We start from the raw sequence: 22601 nt of genomic DNA on the forward strand, positions 1-22601 counted from the left end.
TATGGATTTCCTTTTTGTACAATTAAGTGCCATTAAAAGCTAATGTATCCTGTTAGGTTAGATAGGTGTTGGGGTGGACAGTGGCACAGTTATCCATCCGCATATTGTGAATAGGAGCCCATTCTCTGGGCATTTTTTGAAATCTATATTGGACCATTCAGAAACTTCAGGATCAAAAGGATCAAAAGGGAAATGTCCACAGGGCTGCCGAATTTTCTGGCTGTGAGACCACCCAAAGCCGCTAAACATAGATGAGCTATGGAGCAATGAAATGATGAAACAAAGCCAATCTGTTTGACTCAACCAGGCCCACAAACGTGTAGTATCTAATACAAAAACCTTTCTTAGTTTTCTGTTCACAAATTTTTGTTAGCCCTTAGAGTAATCATGAAAATAATTTTTTGATCAATTGCATTAAATACATGTCATTAATTAAATACATTTTAGTATTATATTAGAAACCCCTTATTGAGTCATTTGGTAACAGCCGTTTCTACAAATACGGCAAAAACAAGAGCCTGCAATTTGACATGCTAGCTCCCACCAGGGGTCGTCATGGTGCCCTTAACCACCAAGGTTATCTCACAATTAACAAGTTCAAAGCACAATGTTTATAATTGTAGAGCCTCTTCCTTTTATTTTTGAATGCTGAAAATGTGTGCCTTTTTTTCTAAATAACAAAATGAGGAAACACATTGCGTTTCCATACTAAATTCTTTACGTCTTATTTTTCAGACACAAATATGAAGCTCTGCATATGGATATAAGCAATTCCCGAACCTGGTGTTTGTAATGCACACTGTAGTTTGGAGCACATCTCCATAGAGGTTAATGAGGGGGCACTCTGAAGTAATTAAAGCAAGAGCATTATAAGGCAGCAGTTTCACATAAGGCACTCATAGCAGCATAACCCATACTTAATTAAAACTCATTGCTGACAGCATTCTGTATCTTCTCAGGTAATCTGCTGTGAAATTAATAAGTAAGGAGAATTGAATGACTAATGTTGGCAAAGAAAGGCAATTTTTTTTTCACGCAGTATGCATGACAGTGGTCTCTATCAGGAATGTGTGATCCTTATTGTGCTGAAAAATACTTCTTCAGGTTTTCACCGTAATCTGATTCCAATTTCACTTATGGTGTGACACCTTAGCAACAAGCAAGGTGGACGTTTAATTGAAATGTCCATGCTTTTAATTGGATTCTGTTAAGATGTGAAATTACCTCCTGAATTACAGTCTTGTACCTTTAAATGCTGATACAGAATGGTTTCCAGCGGTGATCAGTTAAGGAGATGAAATAATGCCTCTGTACAGCGCTTGAGAAACATTGTGGCATGCTCCTAGTAGCATGCATGGGATTCTATCTTCTTTTCTTCTGGTGATATTTCTTTATCAAACTCCAATATTTTACAATCACAGTATACACTGCTCTTTGTCATGATACTGTATTTAGACCCACAAAGGCCTATTACCAATCATACTGTGGCTGCCAGATATCCATTGCAAGGCAAGTGAACCAGGCAGTCATGATATCAAAGTTAAGCTGAAGGTGTTAGCATTCAGCTCTGACATGTTCCGGTAAAGTGTGGGTGGTAGGCAGCGAAGCTTCCTTAACCTCCTTGAGGGTTGTGCTCTTCCAACCTCCTATATTGAGATTTGTCAATTTTTCCCATTCTTGGACCCGTGTCACCCTGCAGTGGCTGCGCAAAACATCCCTGCCTCCTCCACCAACATCCATGACCCCCTCTGATAAGCTTGGAGTTCATCCCTTTCACTGATTAGTTTGCTGGCAGATTGAATGTCCATGTCTACAGCCCTGTGTCACCCCGGCTGGCTCTACCTGTGTGTGGTTGGATCAGCAGGTGGCTGGCACACTGTACAGCATGATACTGAAACCATTATTTATACATAACAGTTCGCTGTGTGCTCAGCAAAGCCACGTTTCCTGCTTTGGGGAAATAACCACCATGGTTATTTCATAATTCAGAAAAAAAAGTAGATTATGCCTTGATTTATTCTAGGGATGCACAGTTTGGGAATAGCTTGCAAAAATGTTCTGTGTGATTCTAGGATTCATATTCAGTGTAAGAATGAGGATCCGAAAAATGTGAGGTCATTAGTATCTTCTCTGTCCAAATCCCCTCTTTTCAGTATACTGTGTGCGTATGTGTGTGTTTGTTTGTTTACCGTGCCACGGCTGGCCCAAGTTGGAGCCACAGGAGTGTGAAATAACAAGCACAAGAGGGATTTCACGCCTTGACAGAGCTGAAAAGGTATGTTTTTGTCAGACAACTAAGTCCATTTCCATCCCGACAAACTTTGTTTACTTCCCACTAGTCACTGCCTACCTATTTTCAAAAAACAAAAACAAAAACATACAATTAAACGGAAAAATTATATATGGGTTCCCACGGGTATAGTGTGTCCAGGTTTGCTTATGCCCCAACTCTGGCCTGTTTTATCGCTGTTATCAGTGGCACACAGTGCATCATTAGAAGAAGACAAACAGTTCAGTTTCTTTTTGGGGGGGCAGACCCGCTGACAGAAAATCAATGCGCGGTTTCCCATGAGCACCTAATTAGCTGGACACTTGTGCACTGTTGAAACACGGACCAGATCTCTTTGTCTGCTGAGTCGATCAGGTGAAATGCATTAGAGACACCTTCAGAGCTGATAAAGTGTCAGAGAGGTGAGGAGTAAACACACAAGTGACACTTATGGTCTAGCACGTCTCACAACCACTATATTCTTTGGCAGACTTGATTTGAACTTCGTCCACGCCACCGAAGCATTTCACACTGAGGGCAATATATGTTTATCAAGTAAGCTTTCTTATCTCACAAACACCTCCAGTGATATTTGTAAAAGTTAGTTGGCTATAATAACACAGGGTCAGGAAACAAGTGCTGAGTATATAGAATAAAAATAGAAAAGTTGAGTGCCGGTGCCAGTGCAGAAGGCAGTTTTTCTGCATAGATCTGACTCAATTGGTCTCTCACTAGAAATTGTAAACATTCAATAAAAAGGAAAAAGCTGGGTAAAAAAAAAAAGAAAAAAAAAAAATCTAAAATGTCCAATCCTATTCTATAACCTGTTAGAGTGACACTTGCGCATTTCCACTATGGACAAGGTGGCAGTACAAACGCAGATAAACGAAGGGGAATAAAAGGGACTTCTCATGACAAACTTTCTGGAAATGTCAGCCTTTCATGCTTTTGAGAAGACCTATTTCATATCTATTACAGCAGGCATTCTGTGTCCGATATTTCAGATTTGAGTCCTCCCCGCACTGCAAATCCTCTGCCAATCTTCTGCCCTTAAGAATCTCTGCCAGCCCCGATGCATTATTCCCCCTACCTCCTCTCTCCCCCTTTTGATGTGACAGAACAAACCGCGACCTATTAGGATTAAGGCTTTGAAAAGATCTTTGAAGCCGCTCAAGGTTCCTTTAAACTGGGGAATGACAATATGAGCTGTGTGGCAGCAGATGCTGAATGGAGTGATTGCTAGTCCTCCACAGCAAGGTCTGCTGTCACACAACACATAGGCATACAAACACTCACACATGCGCGTGCGTTCGTGAGTGCACGTACACACAAACAACTCGCAGCATCCGTCCTTTACCCAAAGCACTGCAGTTGTCTTTTGCAATACATGTATTGTGCTCACAAATGCAGATTTGGTTCCAGCATTTTCATTTTTTTTTGCAATGTTTTGCTGTCAATTGTCAGAGCTGAGTTTGGCTCCAAGCCTTTGCTGTATCTGATCTGTTGCCCAGGATGAAAACAAACAAAAATGAAAATTCCTTGTATTTTTTCCTATAATGATCTGTTTCTATTTAGGACACAGTCATGTCATGCATCATCGGAGGCAGGATGCTGAAATGTTAAGGACAGGGTAAACACGGAAAGACGTGGGCTGCTGGAAACAGACATGAAAGAGAGAAGTCGTAACCCACTTGTATGTGCTAACGTAGTCTGTATGAGTGCGTGCGAATGAGAGTTTTGTGTCTACTTAAAAACATAATGGCATGCTGTGGGAGCAGTTTATCTGGCAGCATATTAAAGGAGTTCAAGGTCCCACTTTTCAGCGCAAAGATTCTAAAAAGCACAGAAGAATTTTCATTTTATCATTTTCTTTTTTTTTACGATACCTCAACACTGACAGAGTATCTGATGATACTGAAATGCCGCACTGATGCAAAGGAGAGCAAATTAAGTAAAAATGACATCCTGAATGCTACCTATACACTTTACTTCAGTCGCACAGACATGGCAGAGTGCAAGTACCATTGCTAGGCATCTCCTACAATCAAAAAAGAATTTAGCTTTCTTTTATCTAATCACTTCTCTGAATATCCCTTATCATACCTGCCTCGCCCCCCGAGGTAGCCAAGGACAGATATATCAAATATTCAAACTGGGTGATTCCTAGAGAGATTTATCGTGGACAATTTCACAGGCGATCCTATTTAGATATTCACTGTCTGTTTTACATTGGTGTCTGGGGTTAAACATGCCCCGGTGTGAGATGTCACTGAGAGACAGTCAATGTACAGATAGCTGGTCTGTGGAGAAATGAAGCCATGGGACACAGAGGGTAAAGGCTTCTCAGTGCACAGTCAGAGAGACAAGTTCTCAGGGAGCTGCCACCATAGAGCACATATTGATCTGCCATTGCATCTTATCTGTGTGACTCTAGATTAAAATGCTCAACATTGGCTCTCCCTCTCTCTCTCTGCCAGGCTGAAGGCCTTTTCTATATCCCTGAGTGGAGGAGCTCTAATCTCCCCATGAAGTATTGGGAGCCTATCACTGGCAGAAAAACGCACAGTTCTCACTGCAGAAAAAAGGGGAGCTCAGAAATTAAACTGCTTAAAAATGCTTCCCATCTACAAATTAACTGGAATGATAATCGGGTTTGATCTGCACTCTGGGTCTTTTGAATCTGGTGGTTTCTTTTCCTTTAAAGAATGTTTTGCTCTGCCCCCCCCCCCCCCTCCTTTCCGACTCCTGCTTCTTCAGACGCTGTTATCATAATCCAAACAATTGGCTGTTGTAACTGTATGTATTCCTCTTGTGGGAAATGGCTGTGAATCAGATCCTCTCGGGTCTTGTTTAATGTCCTTTCCAAATGAGCGGGGGAAGAGTTGAAGCTCTGACAAAAAAACAGGCAGGAATAAAGGGGAGAAAGCCTGGGCAGACAGACGGATGAGCCTCAGGCTCCAGGGCTTTGACTTTGGCCAAACAAACGTTTGTTTTTCAAAGTGTTTTTATAGTGGGGACGATTAAGGCGGATGTGGACCAAAGTCCCCCACCTCCCCTGCCCATCCGTGGTCTTGTCAAACGGTGCATTGAGAAGAGGGGTCGCACCTGTTAGGGCAGCCCAGAGGAGCAGGACCAGGATGATATTGAGCAGGGCTTTGTGGGTATCAGAGTCAAAACAAAGCTGTCAGCCAGGGCTCATTCATCTTTGATGTTCATTGATGAGGAAACTGGTGGGCCTCAACAGGGCATTGTTTCCTCTAAGTGGTGCCCATTGATAGCCAGAAAGCCACGTTTGTTTTTAGTCTCTGACGGGTGGAGCTCATTTTAAAAGGCTTAATGGTGCATTTAACCAGTCCAAAACACTGTGCTTTGGAGCCCTCCTTACACCATTGGCTCGGGGTTGTCTTCCTGCTTCCTAAATGGCTTATAAACAATAATAAAATGCTAATCATGTTTGAATGGCCAGCACCGGTGGGCATGCATGTATCTTCAAGCCCGGGGCTCTTCTAAATGCCTGCTGCGACAAATCAAGATCCAGAAACGAGGGCATTTGACTTCCATGGTGTCTGCTTCCTGGCCCATTCTCCACCTCTTCACTCTGTTTGTCATAAAAAAACCTGGATAGCCTTCATAAAGTGCATTTCTCATGCTATTGTTCAGCTAATAATATCCTCTCCAACAATTTCAGGATGTGACAAGATAAGATAGGGAATATTAATGCCATATCGCCTCATCTCAAATTATGAAAATGTGTGGATGGGGGCTTCGCGGTAGGAAATAGAAATCAATTTGTAGCGCTTCCATTTTGTATGTTGCCTTGAAAAGAAAACAGTAATTTTCCATGTTATCTACCTCAAATCCTATTAGAATCAGGTTAATTTAATGCCAACGATTTCTAAACGTTATCATTTCATTCTATCAGCTGATGTCTTTGAGTGCTCTCTGTTTGTAAGGTGTAACTGTTCGAATTTAATATCATGTCAGATACCATATCTGACTGAAGCGCGATCTTGGTTATCACTGGCTGAATGGTGAATGCAGGAACACCACATTAATTAAATACTCAATTGTAATAAGCTTACAATGCGGTCCACCTTTGAATAAAGTGAATGTAACTGTACTGCTGATTAAAATCCTTCCTTCCTTCCGCTGTGGTAACATGCCAAGTTCAACTCTTAGCTTAACCTTATGTGCCTTGTTTTTATCTTTCTTAGTAACATTTCCCTATTCTATATCTGCACTGAATCACTGAATTGAATTGAGAAATATCACCTTGCCTATAGTGTACACTCCAGTAATGTACAATATAACATACATTCTTATCGCACACTCTATGGTCTGCAAGTTTTAAACGTTCTGAGCGGCAAGCTCATAATTTACCACTATAGATCTTGAATTCATGAATATGAATGTGTCTTCCTCAAGAGCTGGCCCCTCTTGTCTTGTTTCAGTGCAGCGGTGTATCAAGGATGCACAGCCACATCTTACCTTAAATAAGAGTCTCTGTTTACACCTTCAAAGCACTGAAAGAAGAAGCTCTCACAGAGTTTCTTTTCCTCTCCCTCCTGATTGTTTGCAAGCTTGATTCGCTTGGATTCTTAAATGATAGGCTCATATAGAGTCCCAGACTTTATTTATGTGGGCGCGTATTGGTTGGCTGCCTCCTTAAGCGTGAGGAGATATGCAAGAGCAATCAAATATTTCTATGGCTTGTATAAATGATGGTGGATGGGAGAGGAAGTTTGAATTTTTCACTCCTCATTTGTGGTTCAATTGCCAGAGTGTGTATTGCCTGTTTTTCCGGAAAGAAAATAGATGGCTTTGTCACTCAGTATGCATAAACTGTTGGGTCTGTTTGTTGTACGCTGTCAACGGAAATGATAGCAATTCTATTTGTCTTATGAGAAAGACATTGGTACAAAGTCTGAATAGCAGTTTTCATGAAAGGGATTGTTTGTCCATTCTGAAGTTATTTTCGTCAGACATTATATGACATGTCTTCATGGACCCTTTCAAATGCTGAACTCCCTGTCACAATATGATATGTTAAGAGGAAAGCAGAAAAGAAACTTGATTTTTTTTGCATACACCTCAGAAACCACAGTTTGACATGCTGTGCTCTTATTTCTGCATATACTGTAGTGTTTAGAATTACAAGGTAGAAAAACTTGATAAAAGTGCTGGTAATTATGAGCTACTCATCCAACACAAATACATCGCATAGATTACACTTTTTCTCTTTATCTAGAATAACAGACTGTCTTACATACAGCCCCTCCACATCTACCTTGCAGTCTCATATCATTCAGCACTTGAACCAAACATATATTTCTATCAAGGCGCGGGAGAATAGCATCCTCCGTTTGGCGCAGAGGAGGTGTGTCCCCTTCTATAGCTTCACGAGAGAGGGAGAGAGATAGACGGTAGTGTTAACTGGTAGTGTTTGACTTCCCCCAGCCAGGAGTGGGTAATTCTGGAGCCCTGTGTGAGGTTGTTAGATCACTGAGGCCCAAGACAGCACCATTCTTTGCAGACCCTTGACAGCAAATATGTGGTAATGATATTGTCTCCTGCTGGGTAATAACACACAATTCAGACTGCCACATACTGCAGTCGCCGGGGAAAAAAATGGAGGGGAGAGAGAAAAAAAAAGAATTACACTGAAGTACTGGAGGAAAATGACAGGAGAAATGTCTTCAACCTGAAGTGCTATATTGAAAAAATTCACTCCTGCAGGACACTGCAGTGGGAACAACTGTTTTATTCCCCTCTTCTCAATATGATGTGGCCACTGCTATCTGTAATAGGAACAAGGTGATTCCCTCATGCAAATATCCATTTGTGAGTTTATCTTTCATTTAAAATGGGACTATTTAATGATAATTATGTTTGCACTTTTAAGCAGTCCAGTCCCTGAATGCCAAATACTGTTAGCTGGCTGTTGACAAAACCCATGGCTTCAAATGACTAAAGCTCTTTGTGTCCATGTCACACACTGCCATAGTTAGTGTTTAGTACAAACAGAATGTTCCTACTATGGAGACCTTCCATTGTTAACCAGACCACACTGGCAGCTTCAACCTTGACCTTTGTGTTGCTCCACTTGGTACTCGGCTTGTAATTGTCAACACCATCCATCACCGGCCAATCTGGGGCTGGGATGGGGGCCGGTCCCCCTGCTGTAGTGTGAAATTGTGGCATGTGATCCTTAATGTGCGTGAAGTACACAAGGCCTTGACACAATGCATCAAGCTTCAGGGGGGCTCCTCTATTAGCCTCCCGCTGTGCCCCTGGCTGCCTGGACTTATTCCTAGGGATACGTTGGAATAATAGTGTTATGTCTGCATGCCTCCAAGACACCTTTAGCCTTCCTTAGGCCCAGGGCTGTCTGTCAATCACAAGACGGCAGGTAGCAAGCATATCTGCCAAGTCCAACACACCTCTTGTATATTAACAGTTAAAAAAACATATTTTTCATTCTTTTTTACTAGTAAAAAAAATGCCAGTGAGGATATTTGGGCAATCCTCAGCTCCAAATGAACCCTCTTCTCATGTTTTTCAAAATGATCTTCTCTGGTCTTCTCTGCTAATGTCCATGATCTTAAAGACATCGCCTCTCTGTAGCATGAGAGAGGAGAGGGAGAGAGAGAGAGAGAGAGAGAGAGAGAGAGAGAGAGAGAGAGAGAGAGAGAGAGAGAGAGAGGGGGTGACTCCCTCTCCTTATTCATACATTTGACTGCCAGAGCAGCATTGTGCAATGGGCTAAAATAAATGAGAGCACCATGTAAAGGTAGCCTTGATACCGCGCGGCTGGGTGAAAAAGGGAGACACATTGAAACGGAAGAATTCATCTTTTCTATCAGCCCATCCGCTCACGAGTTGAACCAGGTATTCAAATGGGTTCAATCTTAGCCGCTCAGATTTGCATAACACAGACAGATGAACTCAAGTGATTGAATTGGGCTAGGTGGAGTGAAAAAAAGAGAAAAGAAAATGAATTTCCAAGCGAATTAGGAAATGATGGAAACGGCAAAGGGTACATTATTTATTTTTCACACTGAAATAATTACGGAGTTAACCTTTCCTTTCAATATGACAGCCCTCTAAACCCTCTTTATCACAGGGAATTTGATGCACTGGACTCTCTTGGAAAAAAGTTGACTCTTTTGACGAATAAAAGAACAGCATCACCTATTATCTCACCGCCATAGCTGGTCAGCTGATTTGCATTGGTCTGCTAAGCTCCACCCGAATGTCATGTTTTGTTGTCTATCAGTGATGTAACACTAATGTCTGTGCAACTTTGCCGTAACTGTCAGTGACCACTATAGAGTCACAACACTGCAGGAGGGGAAAAAGCAATTTCATGGTTCACTCTGTGGTTAATGTGCTGCTGTAATCTTTAGAGAGGCCTGTCCTTTTTGTTTAAGTTTCACAGAATAAAGGGTTGGACTATCGTAAGCTCAGCCCAATTAATCACTGGGCTAAAAGGTGGCGGGAAGCCATCCACTGGGAATGGGCCATGGTCAAAGTGTGTGTCTATGTGTGTGTGTTTGGTTGAGCGAATAGGTTCTTTCAAAAGGATCAGCTGGTGTGTATGTATTTACCTGAGTGTGCAGTATGTGCTTTTTTGAGAGGAGGGGGGGGTGGGTGTACTTTACGGAGTGTACCTTTTGTGTGTGTGTTTGCGTGCTGTGCTCACGCCGTCAGGTAAGCCTCTCTAATTGCTGCGAGGTGCATTAGCACTCAGCCACCTCTCTCTCTCTCTCTCTCTCTCTCTCTCCCTCCCCCGTGTCTTTGTTTTTCCTGTCAGTGCCAGTCTGCAGGCCAGAAGACAATCAGACCAAAAGGGTCATTTTCTGCAAGAGCTCACCTCCCTTCTCCAAGCCTCGCCACTGACAGGCTCCCGCTCGGCAGGAACCCTAAATTAACACTTGACGTCTGCGAGGCTCAGCCCTGATGAGGCAGCAGGGAGACAAAATGTCAGAAAACAAACACTCGATCATTTTTGCTTCATTTCCTTCCACTGCTGGAGAAACACACTCACCTGGAGGGCTGCGGTGACATTCACTCCCATATCTGTTGCCGTGGATCAACCTTGGAGCCTATGGGCCGAGGTGAAAGGTTGAGACCAAATAAGAATAGAGGGATGCTGAGTAGGAATTGGTAATTAAGTAATTGTTATCAAGAAGCAAACTGAAGGGAGAAATTAGTCATTTTGACACCTGTTGGGTTTAGATCAATTAGGTAAACTCCACTCTTTATTTCAACACATCAAGACAGAAATTGGATTATTTTGTCAAGTCAACATGTACAAAATACAAACACGTTTTTGATTTTCTTTTGCAAAAAATAAATAAAATTATTTCCCTGTATTGGGATTGCATTCATCTCCGTTCTGATATTACAAAGTAAATTATTTAGTTTTCCTGAGCGCATCAACAACAACCCTTGTAATTATTCCTCACTGGGGATGTGCACAACACTGTAGGACTCAACACTGTAGAGTAGTATGATACTATTTGAAGCCTACTTCAAACACAGTGCCCCCAGCGAGTTCCGATAGCGCCAGTGTCTATTTTATTATTTGCTTTATCTCTTTGTTGCGTGAGAGTTTATTTGTTTACATGAGAGGGATTGGAGGTTTGGTGATCTGAGCAAATTGCAGCAAAAAGTACTTCAGATGGGAATGACTGTAATTAGCATGCTCTTAAATGTGGAACGCTCTTCTAATGTTTTTGTTTACGTGCGGCAGCTGATCTGTGACTCGGTGCGGGGGCGGCCCACAGGCAGGTTAAAATCACTTGTCATGCCAGAGATCATCATTATGAGCTTACAATTGGTCAGTGTTGAGGAACAATCAATGCAGCGCCAGGTAGACACTCTACAACCAGCATATGCGGTGAGATTTTGTGTGTAATTTTGTATTTATAGTTGTGTTTTCCAGAGTGGATAATTTGAACATATGAGTGCGTTTATGTGTGAATGTCTGGTCATGCTCATGTTTTGGCTAGTTTTTTTTTTCCTTCTTTTTTCTAAGCTAAACAAGCTGTCTTTCCCTAATCTCTGCAAGAATATGTTCCATGACACTCATTAAGAGTCAATTAAGAATTTGCTGGTGTGCCCAGTTATTCAGTCAGTGATTATATTTCACTGGAGGATAATATCCAGGTAAATTAAGATTTCGATTTAATTCAGCCCTGGTTGTCGCTGCATCTCCATTTCACATCATGAAACAATTGAGATCTTATCATGGATTAAAGTGGGGGGATATTACACCTAATTTAAAATATGCACATCTACGACTGCACGCACAGCTTAAGCATCCGCCATGATATTGTGGAAAAAAAGAAAGAGCGAAACAATTAAGTGCCTTCCGTGCAAAACTCAAAAGGCTGTGAGATACAATTCATTAAAATGGCAGAGGAACTCAGGGCGGAAACGCTGCCTTAAAGAGATCTTGAGAAAGATAAAGGGAGGCATCAAAAGAGAAGGAGACACGAAAGGAGCAAAGAGGAGACAGGAAGTTGGGAAACATTGAAAAGAGGGTGCCATAGTAGCCAGGTGACAGTGTGACAAAGTTGTGCTTGTTACAAATGTTCCCAGACTTCCTCCCTGTTGCTCTCTCCCTCGCTCAACCCCCTTAGAGCCCATTGCAAACGCTAAGCTCTGGCATCTGAAGTGGCAACACTTGAGATGGTGGAAGTGACAACATCTTAACATAAGCTGAGGGGCTAAAGTGAAAGTCAGTGCGAACCCCCCAACCAACTTCTCTTTCCACCCACATCCTTCACCCCTGCTCTGTCATCCCTCTTAACCTCCCACACACCCCATGCATGGGCCACACAGTAACCATGATGTGGCTGTTTGGACATCCAACCTGCCTTCAACAAGAAGGAAAGTTACAGGTAGAGAGCAGGGATGAGACTTCCCATGATTCAAGAAGTGGAAATAAAAGGTGAAGGGTTGAGAAGAAGGAAGGAATCCCTCTCCGTCTCCTCTCTTTCTATGTTTCACTGTCATCGTTGGTCCTTCCTTCCACTTCCAGTCACAGGTGACTCCAAACAGAACTGGAAGCATGTAATCCGCCCAAATCCAGCCTCTTCCGAGGAGTGTAAAACCAGGAATGTTCTGTGGGGGTCACTGGATTAGACAGAATTCATGGTGGTAGCTTGGCTTGAGAGGCGGAATTAGCGGAGTAGGAAAAAAAGGGAGAGGAGACTGAACTGGTTTTGTATTAAAATGAGCTTACCAGGTGGTCTCCCTCCCAAAAGTGGACACAGTGTGTCAAGTAATCTGAAAAGCCCCCGGGTGTTTGTTGCTCATTGGCCAGAGGCCTGGTAAAAAGAGAGAGCGAGGGACTGAGAGAAAGCGAGAGGGGGGGGGGGGGGGGACTGGCTAGGGAGGTGGCACTGATGTGGCCATTGAGGCCTCAGTGAAATGTCTGTCAGGCTTGGTTTACCACAACCACAGCAGTGATTAGGGCCCTTTTGATGACAGGTTTAGTTTTCTGTGCATTGGCAAGAAAGTGAGAATGGACAAGAGGGAGGGGTTGGGAAAGAGGGTTGGGTTGCATTGGGAGACTTTGGGGGTGAACGTTTACGCACTGTTGCAGGAAAACGGGAGGGGTGGCAATGGAAGGGGGTGTATATTAATGTCTTGCACCAGGGAGCTCCTACGTAATTTCCCAGCGGGTCATGGGGTCAGGTTTGTATTTAGTTAGTGGTAATGATCTCGTTAGGGATCTGAATGGACCACCGTCTAAGCCCATTGAGGACAGCGAGTGTGCCTCCCCATCCCCCACCTCTGCCTGCCTTGTGTGGGCTTACACAGCCCGTGAACTGTGATTAATGGACTTCCAGGGCTTAATAACTTGCAAAACAGTATTAAACAAGGGAGGCCCCGGGACAATCGGAGAGGCTACCCAGGCGGAGTAGGAGGTGGCTGTAAACAGTGCCCGGCAACAATTGCAATGCATGGAATTAATTGAGATGGGCCACTCACAATGCTACAGCTGGCTAGTGGCAGGGAGCCAGGCCTGGGAGAAAGCTTCATTGGTGCTTCCAGGTGGCCCAGACCAGGCAAGGCCTTTTCAGTTTTGTAAGTGTTAAAAAATAGAAGAGGAGAAAGGCTACATTTGTGATGGGGAGACAGTGAGAGGAAGCCATTGAGTAGAGACAAGAAAGAGATTAAAGAGCACAGAGAGTGGTAAGCAGATAACGGGGGGACACATTCAATAGAACAAGTAATCCTTGACATGCAAGCACAAATATGAAGCCTTTTGTCTCTTGCGTCTAATTCAAGCCAGAATGCGTTAAGTGGCAAAGCAAGAATGGTGATCCACATTAACACAGTACACACAGACAGATAAAACACACTCATGTGTCCAAGTGCACACACATAGACAAACATTTCATCACAAACTCCCTCCCCACCCTTCCCACATCCCCCGGCCGTCTTATATTCTTTTTTTTTCCCACACTTGTGCCCTCTTGTCTGGAAACAAATGATCCCAGCATGGAGTCATGAGTACTGATGTGTTCAGACCACCCTCCACTCTGTCATGGAGCTTGTCTTTTCTCCTAAGCATTGGTGTGCATTTTATGCCGGTATAATGCATCTCAAATTTGTAAATATAAGCAATGGGGACCACTTGTGCCGACGGAAAGCACTTTTTAATGGACATGGGAACTACATTGGTCTACTTTGTGAAAAGGCTTCTGTTGAATGAAATTGACTGGTTTGTGGTCAGAGAAACAACAGAGAGCATTTTTGACAAATACATGTCAAATGTTTTGTTTCATTTGCAATCTTGTCTAGAGATCTAGAAATCTAGAGATTTCAGTTATTGCCATTGTTGAGACAAACAATGCCAGCATGCAGAAAGTAGATACTGGGACAAAACAGCAAAATTGCACAGCTTGTGTTCAATTATAGGTAATTATGAAACAATTTGGAAAGCATTTGATTAAAACATGAACAGGTAGTTTCTCCCATCATGAGGCATGTGAGATAAATGTTTTCATTGTATGCAATGTAACCAATGTTTTTATCCCTTAGATTTAATGACAATATTTTCCTACAAAAAAAATATAGGAAAAAATGTCAGAATTATATATATAATGAAATATATATATATATATATATATATATATATATATATATATATATATATATATATATATATATATATATATATATATATATATATATATATATATATATATATATATATATATATATAATTCTGACATTTTTTCTTATATTTTGTTTTGCTTCAATTAGAAAAATCTAAATTATCCACATCAAGAATAAAAAATATAGTTGTAACACGCTTGTCTTTGGCCATATAAGAGAAAAAACATTGAATAAATGCATGCAGCTGCAAATAGAGGAGGCTTAGCTGTTACTGCTGTTTGACATTCTCTCCAGTGGGTTTGGCTTTTCTCGACAGTGTCTCATCTCCAAATGAGTGACACTGGGGTCATCCTAATCTGCTTTTCTTGCAGATCAGAGACGAGTTGGACAAAAGCTAATTTTCCCATTCACTCTAGTGTAGAAGTCCAATATGTCTCCAAAGTATTTGCCCAAACCCTTTACTTAATCAGCAGCTGAGAGGTTATTCAGAACCACAGTCTGATGCTCCTTCCAAGTTTCTGATGTGTGTGTGTGTGTGTGTATGTGTGTGTGTGTGTACATGAGTTAAAACACTTCTACAAATTAATCAGATTTTAGATATTAATAAAAAAAAAAGATTATGCCATAACATATCCATACTGTATGTAGTTGCTACAAATTTGAATTAAACACAGTTGTTACATTTGTTTTTTACAATCACATGAAATAATGACATTTGATATGTGTGTGTAGGAATACATACTGTTGCATTATCTCTCTATCTCCCTCTCACCCCACAGCTGTCGCCAGAACTCCCCCACCCCCCCACTCACCCTCTCTTGCATCAGGGTGTGGGTGCAGCGGGTGCAGTGGGGGCCTTGGCCCTGATGAGGCCGAGAAGGGATCCACTGCTGTGCTAAGCCTCTGGTTCCCTGCTCCCTCCCCACCTCCTCACATCATGAATAATGGAACAGAGAAATACATTTATCTTTTAATAGCCCCGGCCCCCTGGCTGAGACTGTTCAGTCTGGCCCAAACCGCCACAGCGCAGGGCTGAGGTTTCTGAACACACCCCCTCGCCCCCATGCCACACCACCCCACCCGTGATTGTCTCTGCTCCTTTTGAAGTTGGGTGCTTCTTAGTGTCCTAGAGATGGGTAATCAGGCTTGATTTTTGAAGGTTCAGGCCATCTTTTGAAGGGGCGGTCATCCCCAAGTTCGACCAAGGAGGGCTGCGCTCATGGTCTGTGTAAGAATTACTGTAATTTCATCAGACATATTCACTGCCCAGTTTTAAGTTTAATAGACTCAAAAAAAGTAGATGAAGAGAGCATTTTGATCGTGGTACGAATATAGTAGCAGGATTGTGTAAAAGGATTGTGTAATGCAAATTGCCAGCTGTGAAATAACTGTATGGTAGATATAGGAGGGCTTCTGTTATTGATTCAAATGTGAAGCCTTAAAAGAAACGTTTAAAGAAAAAAACTGAATCTGGATTATTGAGACAATGTGGGCTGTGTAGTTCATCCTGTTTTACATGACGTGCTAAATATTTGTCTTTTGAAACTCCTGCCTCAATGATGAATACCTCTATTTTTGAAGAAATTAAAAATAAAATATGCCTTTGTATATATTTCCTATTAAATTATATTCTTTTATTATAATGGTGAGTTTTTAGAATGAGAAAACACACACACACACACACACACACACACACACACACACACACACACACACACACACACACACACACACACACACACACAGGGACAGATTGATGCACCTCAAACAAATCTAATACAGTTTGCATAATTACCATCAATACTAAAACTAGATATGTGCATCAAATAAAGACATTGTCCATCTCGGTTGCCACGCTATTTCTAATGAGATACTATGATTTCAAATCAGGCAGCCTCTTAATGCGCTACGTATCGGTGCACCATAATGTGGGAATAACACTGTCTTTCTCTATTTAACTAGGCTCAGGAGGATTTCAGTGCAGCCTCCTCATCCTTATTGCTTACACATCTGTATGTGAGGGCTCTGGGGAAAGTGTAGCTGGATACCTTAACCCTCTGTTTGTCTACGCTGATTTAAGACTCAAACAGCCCTCGCTGTGTCAGAAAGAAGAAAGGGACTGAATCAGCCTGCAGTGGCTCTGATAGTCATCCGAGTAGGTCATTTATAAAACAATTATTTACACAATTTTTTTTCATCCCAGTGAGGGATTTGACTAGTAATATTTTTTATGACGGAACTTTTTTATTTAAATACATGCATAAAGTTACAAATGACACTTTTGTATAGGATCCTTTTATTTGAATTTTTAATATTTTTTAATTTTATGTCAAACAAAACACAATTTTCTAGATTTCATATTATTATTATTATTTTTTAAATAATAAAAAAGGTCTTTTTGTGACAGTTTCTAACGAAATTTTAGGGAGCGCTAATGTTAATGTATATGTTAGTGCACATATTTTTAATACAAAAACAATTGTACTGTATTTCCCCATTAGCTAGCAGGCAATATTTACTTTCATCATGTTTTTTTCTTTTTAATTTACTTTCAGGTTTGTTGGTGCAAAATACATACATAGAATGTAGGAGTCAACAATACCAAGGTACAATATGAGAGACTTTTATGTCAGATATTTTATGTCACTAACTTGTGATCAGATTATCACATTACTGAAAATACAGAGAACAAAACACACTCGAGAAACACTGAAGCTGACATCACTTTTTCAGCCAACAATAACAAGTTCAAGCACACACTTCTTCACAACATGCCCTCTCCTCCCCCTCTCCCCACACACACACACACACACACACACACACACACACACACACACACACACACACAGCACAACCTAAATCTCTTTTCTCCATATCTGCACACACAACCCATCCGGCACCAAACCCCTCTTACCGACCACTCCCCTGCACCCAAAGCCTTCAAGCTGCCCTGGGCTTGTGTAGTCATGCGTCAGTTGCCCGGTGTTGAGGATGAGGCCTTGCTAGCCGTAGCTGTAGCTGGGTCCTAGCCAGCAACTCCTCAGCTCCCTGCTCTGCTCTATGGAAGGCAGAGAAGCTGAAAGCACCATTTATCATCACTTGTGTGGGCAGCATCACCACGGCAACGCTCAGGCTGGCAAATGCCACTGCTGTGAATACTAATGAGGCTCTTGGCAGGCCTGCGTTGGCGTCAATGGGGCCAGGGTTGTACTCTGTGTGTGTGTGTGTGTGTGTGTGTGTGTCTGTGTGTGTGTGTGTGTGTGTGTGTGTGTGTGTGTGCATGCGTGCGAGCCAGTGCTAGGCTCTGGGAGGGCTACAGTAGAGGTAAACAGTCCAAAGGAAATCAATTAAGTGTTTCCACAGTGTTTGGCAAGCGCTCTAATCTTCGGCAGCACATTTTAAAATAAGGGCAGAATCTGCCTTTAATACCTCCTCTGTTTTCTGCATGACAATAAACAAGCAGGCAACAACAAACAGCCAAGCACACCCGAGCTTGGCTAAGTCCTACAGTCTGTACTTTGAGAAAACACACAAGTGAAGTCATTATTCCAGAGTTCTTTAGCTTTCTTCCCCATGCAGAATGTATGTTTCTTAGAACTGGACATTAAATAACAGCAATTATTTCCTCAAGGTTTCACATTCTAGGAACATAATGTTTATAAGTGAAACAATCTCAGATGATTTAAAGTTGTGTTGTGAATCCCGGAATAGAGGCTGCAAGGCATTTGTAATGAGCAGCAGTGTTCTGACATTCGGGCACATCTGCCTTTTTGCTATTGACACTAGCTTTTAGTTCCAGCAGGGCCTTCACATTGTCACCTGTCAGAGATGCTCTCCCTCTCTCTGTTTCTCTGTGACTCTTATGTGAGAGTGATGCTGTGAATAAATTGGGCTGGAGCATGCCTGCTCCGCTCTTTATTGATTCAGGCACTTTGATTGAACAGGGATCTAATCAATTCTTCAGTGGTAGTGAGACGCCAGAGTAAAATTATTCTTAGCCAAACCCTTCAAACGACTTGTCATTAATTTGCCTCTTTACTGGCACTTGTTTGCAGGGAACGAGATGCGTTTCGGGCTTCCTCTGTCTATTAGCAGGGTTGTGCTCCTGGGATTTTCATGGGCTGTTAAGCTTGGGGAAGATGTGTGTGTTTGTGTTTTGTGTACAAATCTGTGTTTATGTGTATGTGAACTGGGGGGTGATTGGGCACACTATGCTTGCTCATCCTTACAGAGTGACTTATTAGTGCTAATTGGGAAGGACAGTTCAAACAAGCACAGAGGAGTGGTTGTCACACAAGCGTGACATGAGTGTAGAGAGGCAGGCAGTGCCGGGTGCTCTTTCCAGCTTCAGCCCTCCCTTTTCCCAAACCCAGCCCTCCCTGTGTCTCCTCCTCCCTGGACCCCACACCCCACACCCCCCTCCCCACTCCCCACCCCCTCCCCTCCTGGCTGTCCCTGGCCCCTGGCCTGGACCCGCAGAGTGGCCACAGAGTGGGCTCTTTGTCTGGACACGGCCATTAGCAGTCAGCGGACTTCAGAAATGTGAGCGGGACAAGGCAGTGGACAGAGGCGCAGACAGAAACACGGCTGTCTGAGACACTTAGGAAGTCAACAGCTGACGGAAGGGCCAACACAAAGGAGGAGCTACTGAAGCATGGGGAGCGTGATCTGCATAGAATATAGACCTCCCTCCATTCGCTTGTGCACTTTGTGGCGAGCACACGCTAACAGCTACATGAATCCACGCACACACATTATGCACATAAACATGCCTGAAGAAGGCGCGCACACACACACACACACACACACACACACACACACACACACACACACACACACACACACAGACTGCACACAGATGTGAATGTGCAACATCAGTGCCTCCATTAGCTGGTGCAGAAGATGCACTGACACCACAATATGATTGGAAAGGCATTCCTTCTGCCCTGAACCCTCTAGTTAATGATGAATCAACCGGTGGTGCATCGACACTAAGACCTCTTCCTGGAAAACGCTCCGTACTTCTATTTAGCACGTTTTTTGCTAAAAGATGCTAATTCCAATGATTATTTAGTACCATAATAGCTGCAATTATATTCTGCACAAACTGATATAAGGTGTAAGCACCAATTAGTAACTGGTCATTATCTTAAGCATTTGGTGCAGGGAGAGTGAAGTAATAGGCAACCATTCAGTAACCCTTGCTCAGAAAAATGACTGCATAGTGCCTCAGTAATTAGTGGAGCCTGTTTGCCTTTAGTTTTGAAAGTGGGTTGTATATTCACTAACCTGCATTACTGCGTATTGCTTGCAGTCACATTTTGCTATTATAGAGACAGCCTTGCTATTAATGGGTAGCATGAGGACTGTGATGTATTTTAATTATTCTCTATTTGGTTATGACAAGAGGACACTTTCAATGAAGTGGCCCTTTTTCTGGAAATACATTTTCATGTACCTGCATAGTAGCAGTGTAATACATTTTTTAGTTATTTCAGAAATGGACACGAGAGATGAAGACAAATATTGGTATGGAGATGGCAACAAAGGACGCCAAATAAGCCACATTTTCATACAAACGTGCGTTTAATGCCCAGCTAAAAGGGGGGTGGTTTCATGACAATAATAATGGAAAATTCTGGAATGTATAAAAAGCACTGTGTTCAAATAGTATTTAATGGCGATGGCCTGGGCTCTGTGCTGTGTGTGTGTTTGCTTTCTCAAAGCCATGCCAGCAAGGATCACAAGAGCTGTATCAAAGCACTCGGCCACCATGCGAAATGTCTTCTCGCAGCAGGAGGTTGTGGGATTGTTGTCGGCATCCCAATTCTCTTTGAATGCCAGCCTCACTAACAGGGCAGTTGGCCTACACTGCACTGCTGACAACACAGCTACTTTCAACTTTTATTCTTTAATTCCCTCCCCCCCTTTTTTTGCCCGGCGCAGCGCCTCTCAATGGCAAAGAAGATGACAGACACATGAACTATTCTGTATTCACACTATCCTTGTGGAAGACACATCGTAATTGTAGGAACATGTGTTGAGTTAAATGTTGGGTCAATGTGTATTATTTAAAGCGACGTATGCCGTGGGATTTTTTTGTTCACACTGACACATACAGGACTTGCGGAACATACAGCCCGATATTCTGCAGAGTATCCGGACAGCTGAGCACAACAGCTTTGCACATAAATCAAGCGAACCCCAACACACTGGGCCTGCCTAATAGATGTTTAACTAAACCCCCTCTTTTCAAACAGTTTGACCCTGGTTCGCTAAAACACAATGTGAGAACTCCCTGAGGATTAGGCCCTGAACTCGCAGCGAATGGAGGGAATGGCCCACACCGGCTATAAAGGGGCCTGCCATTGTGCTGTCCAGGCATGGGGGAGGACAGTCCGAGGCAGATACATGCCAGTGGGTGGAGATAGCCTTGTTGTAACGACATCTTGATGGAGCATCTTTCCCACCCACCGGAGCAGCACCGGCTCTGTATGTATTTTAATGAGGCTTTGTGTCTGCCCACATATAGCCCCTCTACTGACAGGGAACGTGTTAGCAACATGCTCACCCTTTGTCACAGCACCCAGTCACATAATCGACTGGTTGGCTAGATTTATTCTCTTGACTCTACGTGTGTGTGTGTGTGTGTGTGTGTGTGTGTGTGTGTGTGTGTGTGTGTCCATATGTGCAGGGATGTAAAGAGTAAGAGTGACCTTTTACAGACACTGAACTGCATAGTTGGCATGGGTTGTAAAGCTGCTGGGGTGAACCACAAAACCCCTGGAGCTTTTGCAAGTGTCATTACAGACCCCTGTATGTGCATGTGTGTGTGCACGGGGATGGCAGAGCCTAAATTGAAAATTTTAACAAATCCATCATTTACAAGGGTCACTGGGACGGCAGAAGTACTTTGCAGATGCTTGTCCTGAAGATGAATTTGCCTTTCATATTGTAAGATCAAAATAATAATTTTCACTTTTGAAGCAGTCTTTTCATTCCAAAGTGCCCTTATTGAGAACACAGTGAATGCATTCATCACGCTGGGTGGGGGTGAGTCATTTTATTTTCTTAAGCGGGGATATGGCAGGTCTGGAGGATCCAATTGTGTGCCAGATTGCAATTCAGATTTTATTTTCTTAGTTACTGACCTTGATCAAGGAACTGCAGGGTCAGAGCCTCTCCAGTCTCTATTGTAGGCTCCAACAGAATGTTAATGAATTGGTGGACTAAATATGAATATTAAAACGCCCTGAAACCCCCTTTCAGCACCCAGTCAGACTGCTGTGGCATGTTGAGTGTTTTGGCGGCTGGACATGCAGAAAGGGTGGGTGGGGATGCTGAAGCCATTCTATCCATTTGTAGTAGCAGGGAGTCTTTTCTTCCTCCCTGAAGAATACAACTATGTCTCACCGACCAGGAGAGGGAGGTAGTGAATGAATGAAGTAACAAAGTCTGAGGGGGGGGGTTAGATGTGTAAATGTGTGATTTTTAGGTGTGGGTAGTTGGGTGTGTGCAGAGGAGTGTCACTTGGCCCACAATTGGGTGCTGTGTGATCCTGAAGATTTTTTCTGGGAGAGTACAATGGTCCATTTAGGGTGTACCCAGCACCCCGGTCCTCCTCGCTGGCCCCGGAAGTGCTTCATTTTGTTTAGAGGACAGCTGCACAGCTCTGTTTGTCTTCCCCTGCCTTTTGATTGGCCTGGCATGCTTGAGAGGGGCACGAGTACTGATTGTTTCAAACAGAACCTGGCATGTTATCAGCTGGGAGGATTGTTTATTGGGGGAAAGGCAGGACAAAGTCAACAAAGAGAGCCAGGAGCCAACAGTGGCCCTGGAAACATCCAGAGATGCTTCCTTCAAAGGAAACAAGCATCTATACAGCACCTCCAAGCCACTGAGAAATATTACAAATAGCAGCACAATACTCATCTCTCTAGTGCCACCTCAATCCATGGCTTTTGTAGTCAAGTATAAACCCCACCGAGCCAGCATGGGCTCTACAACATCAGCAGCCATCAGAGGACAGATTACATGTATATGAATATTAATTATTACATAAGCAGAGGTAGTCAATCAGTGATGATGGACAGCGGCATGACTGCCTTCATGACTAGGGGTCACCATGTTCTCAACACACTCTTTATGTGTACTGTCTGTATTCATATTTAAATTAGAATGTGAAATAGAATAT

Source organism: Perca flavescens, chromosome 20 (genome assembly GCF_004354835.1).
Source record: "Perca flavescens isolate YP-PL-M2 chromosome 20, PFLA_1.0, whole genome shotgun sequence".
Lineage (NCBI taxonomy): Eukaryota > Metazoa > Chordata > Actinopteri > Perciformes > Percidae > Perca > Perca flavescens.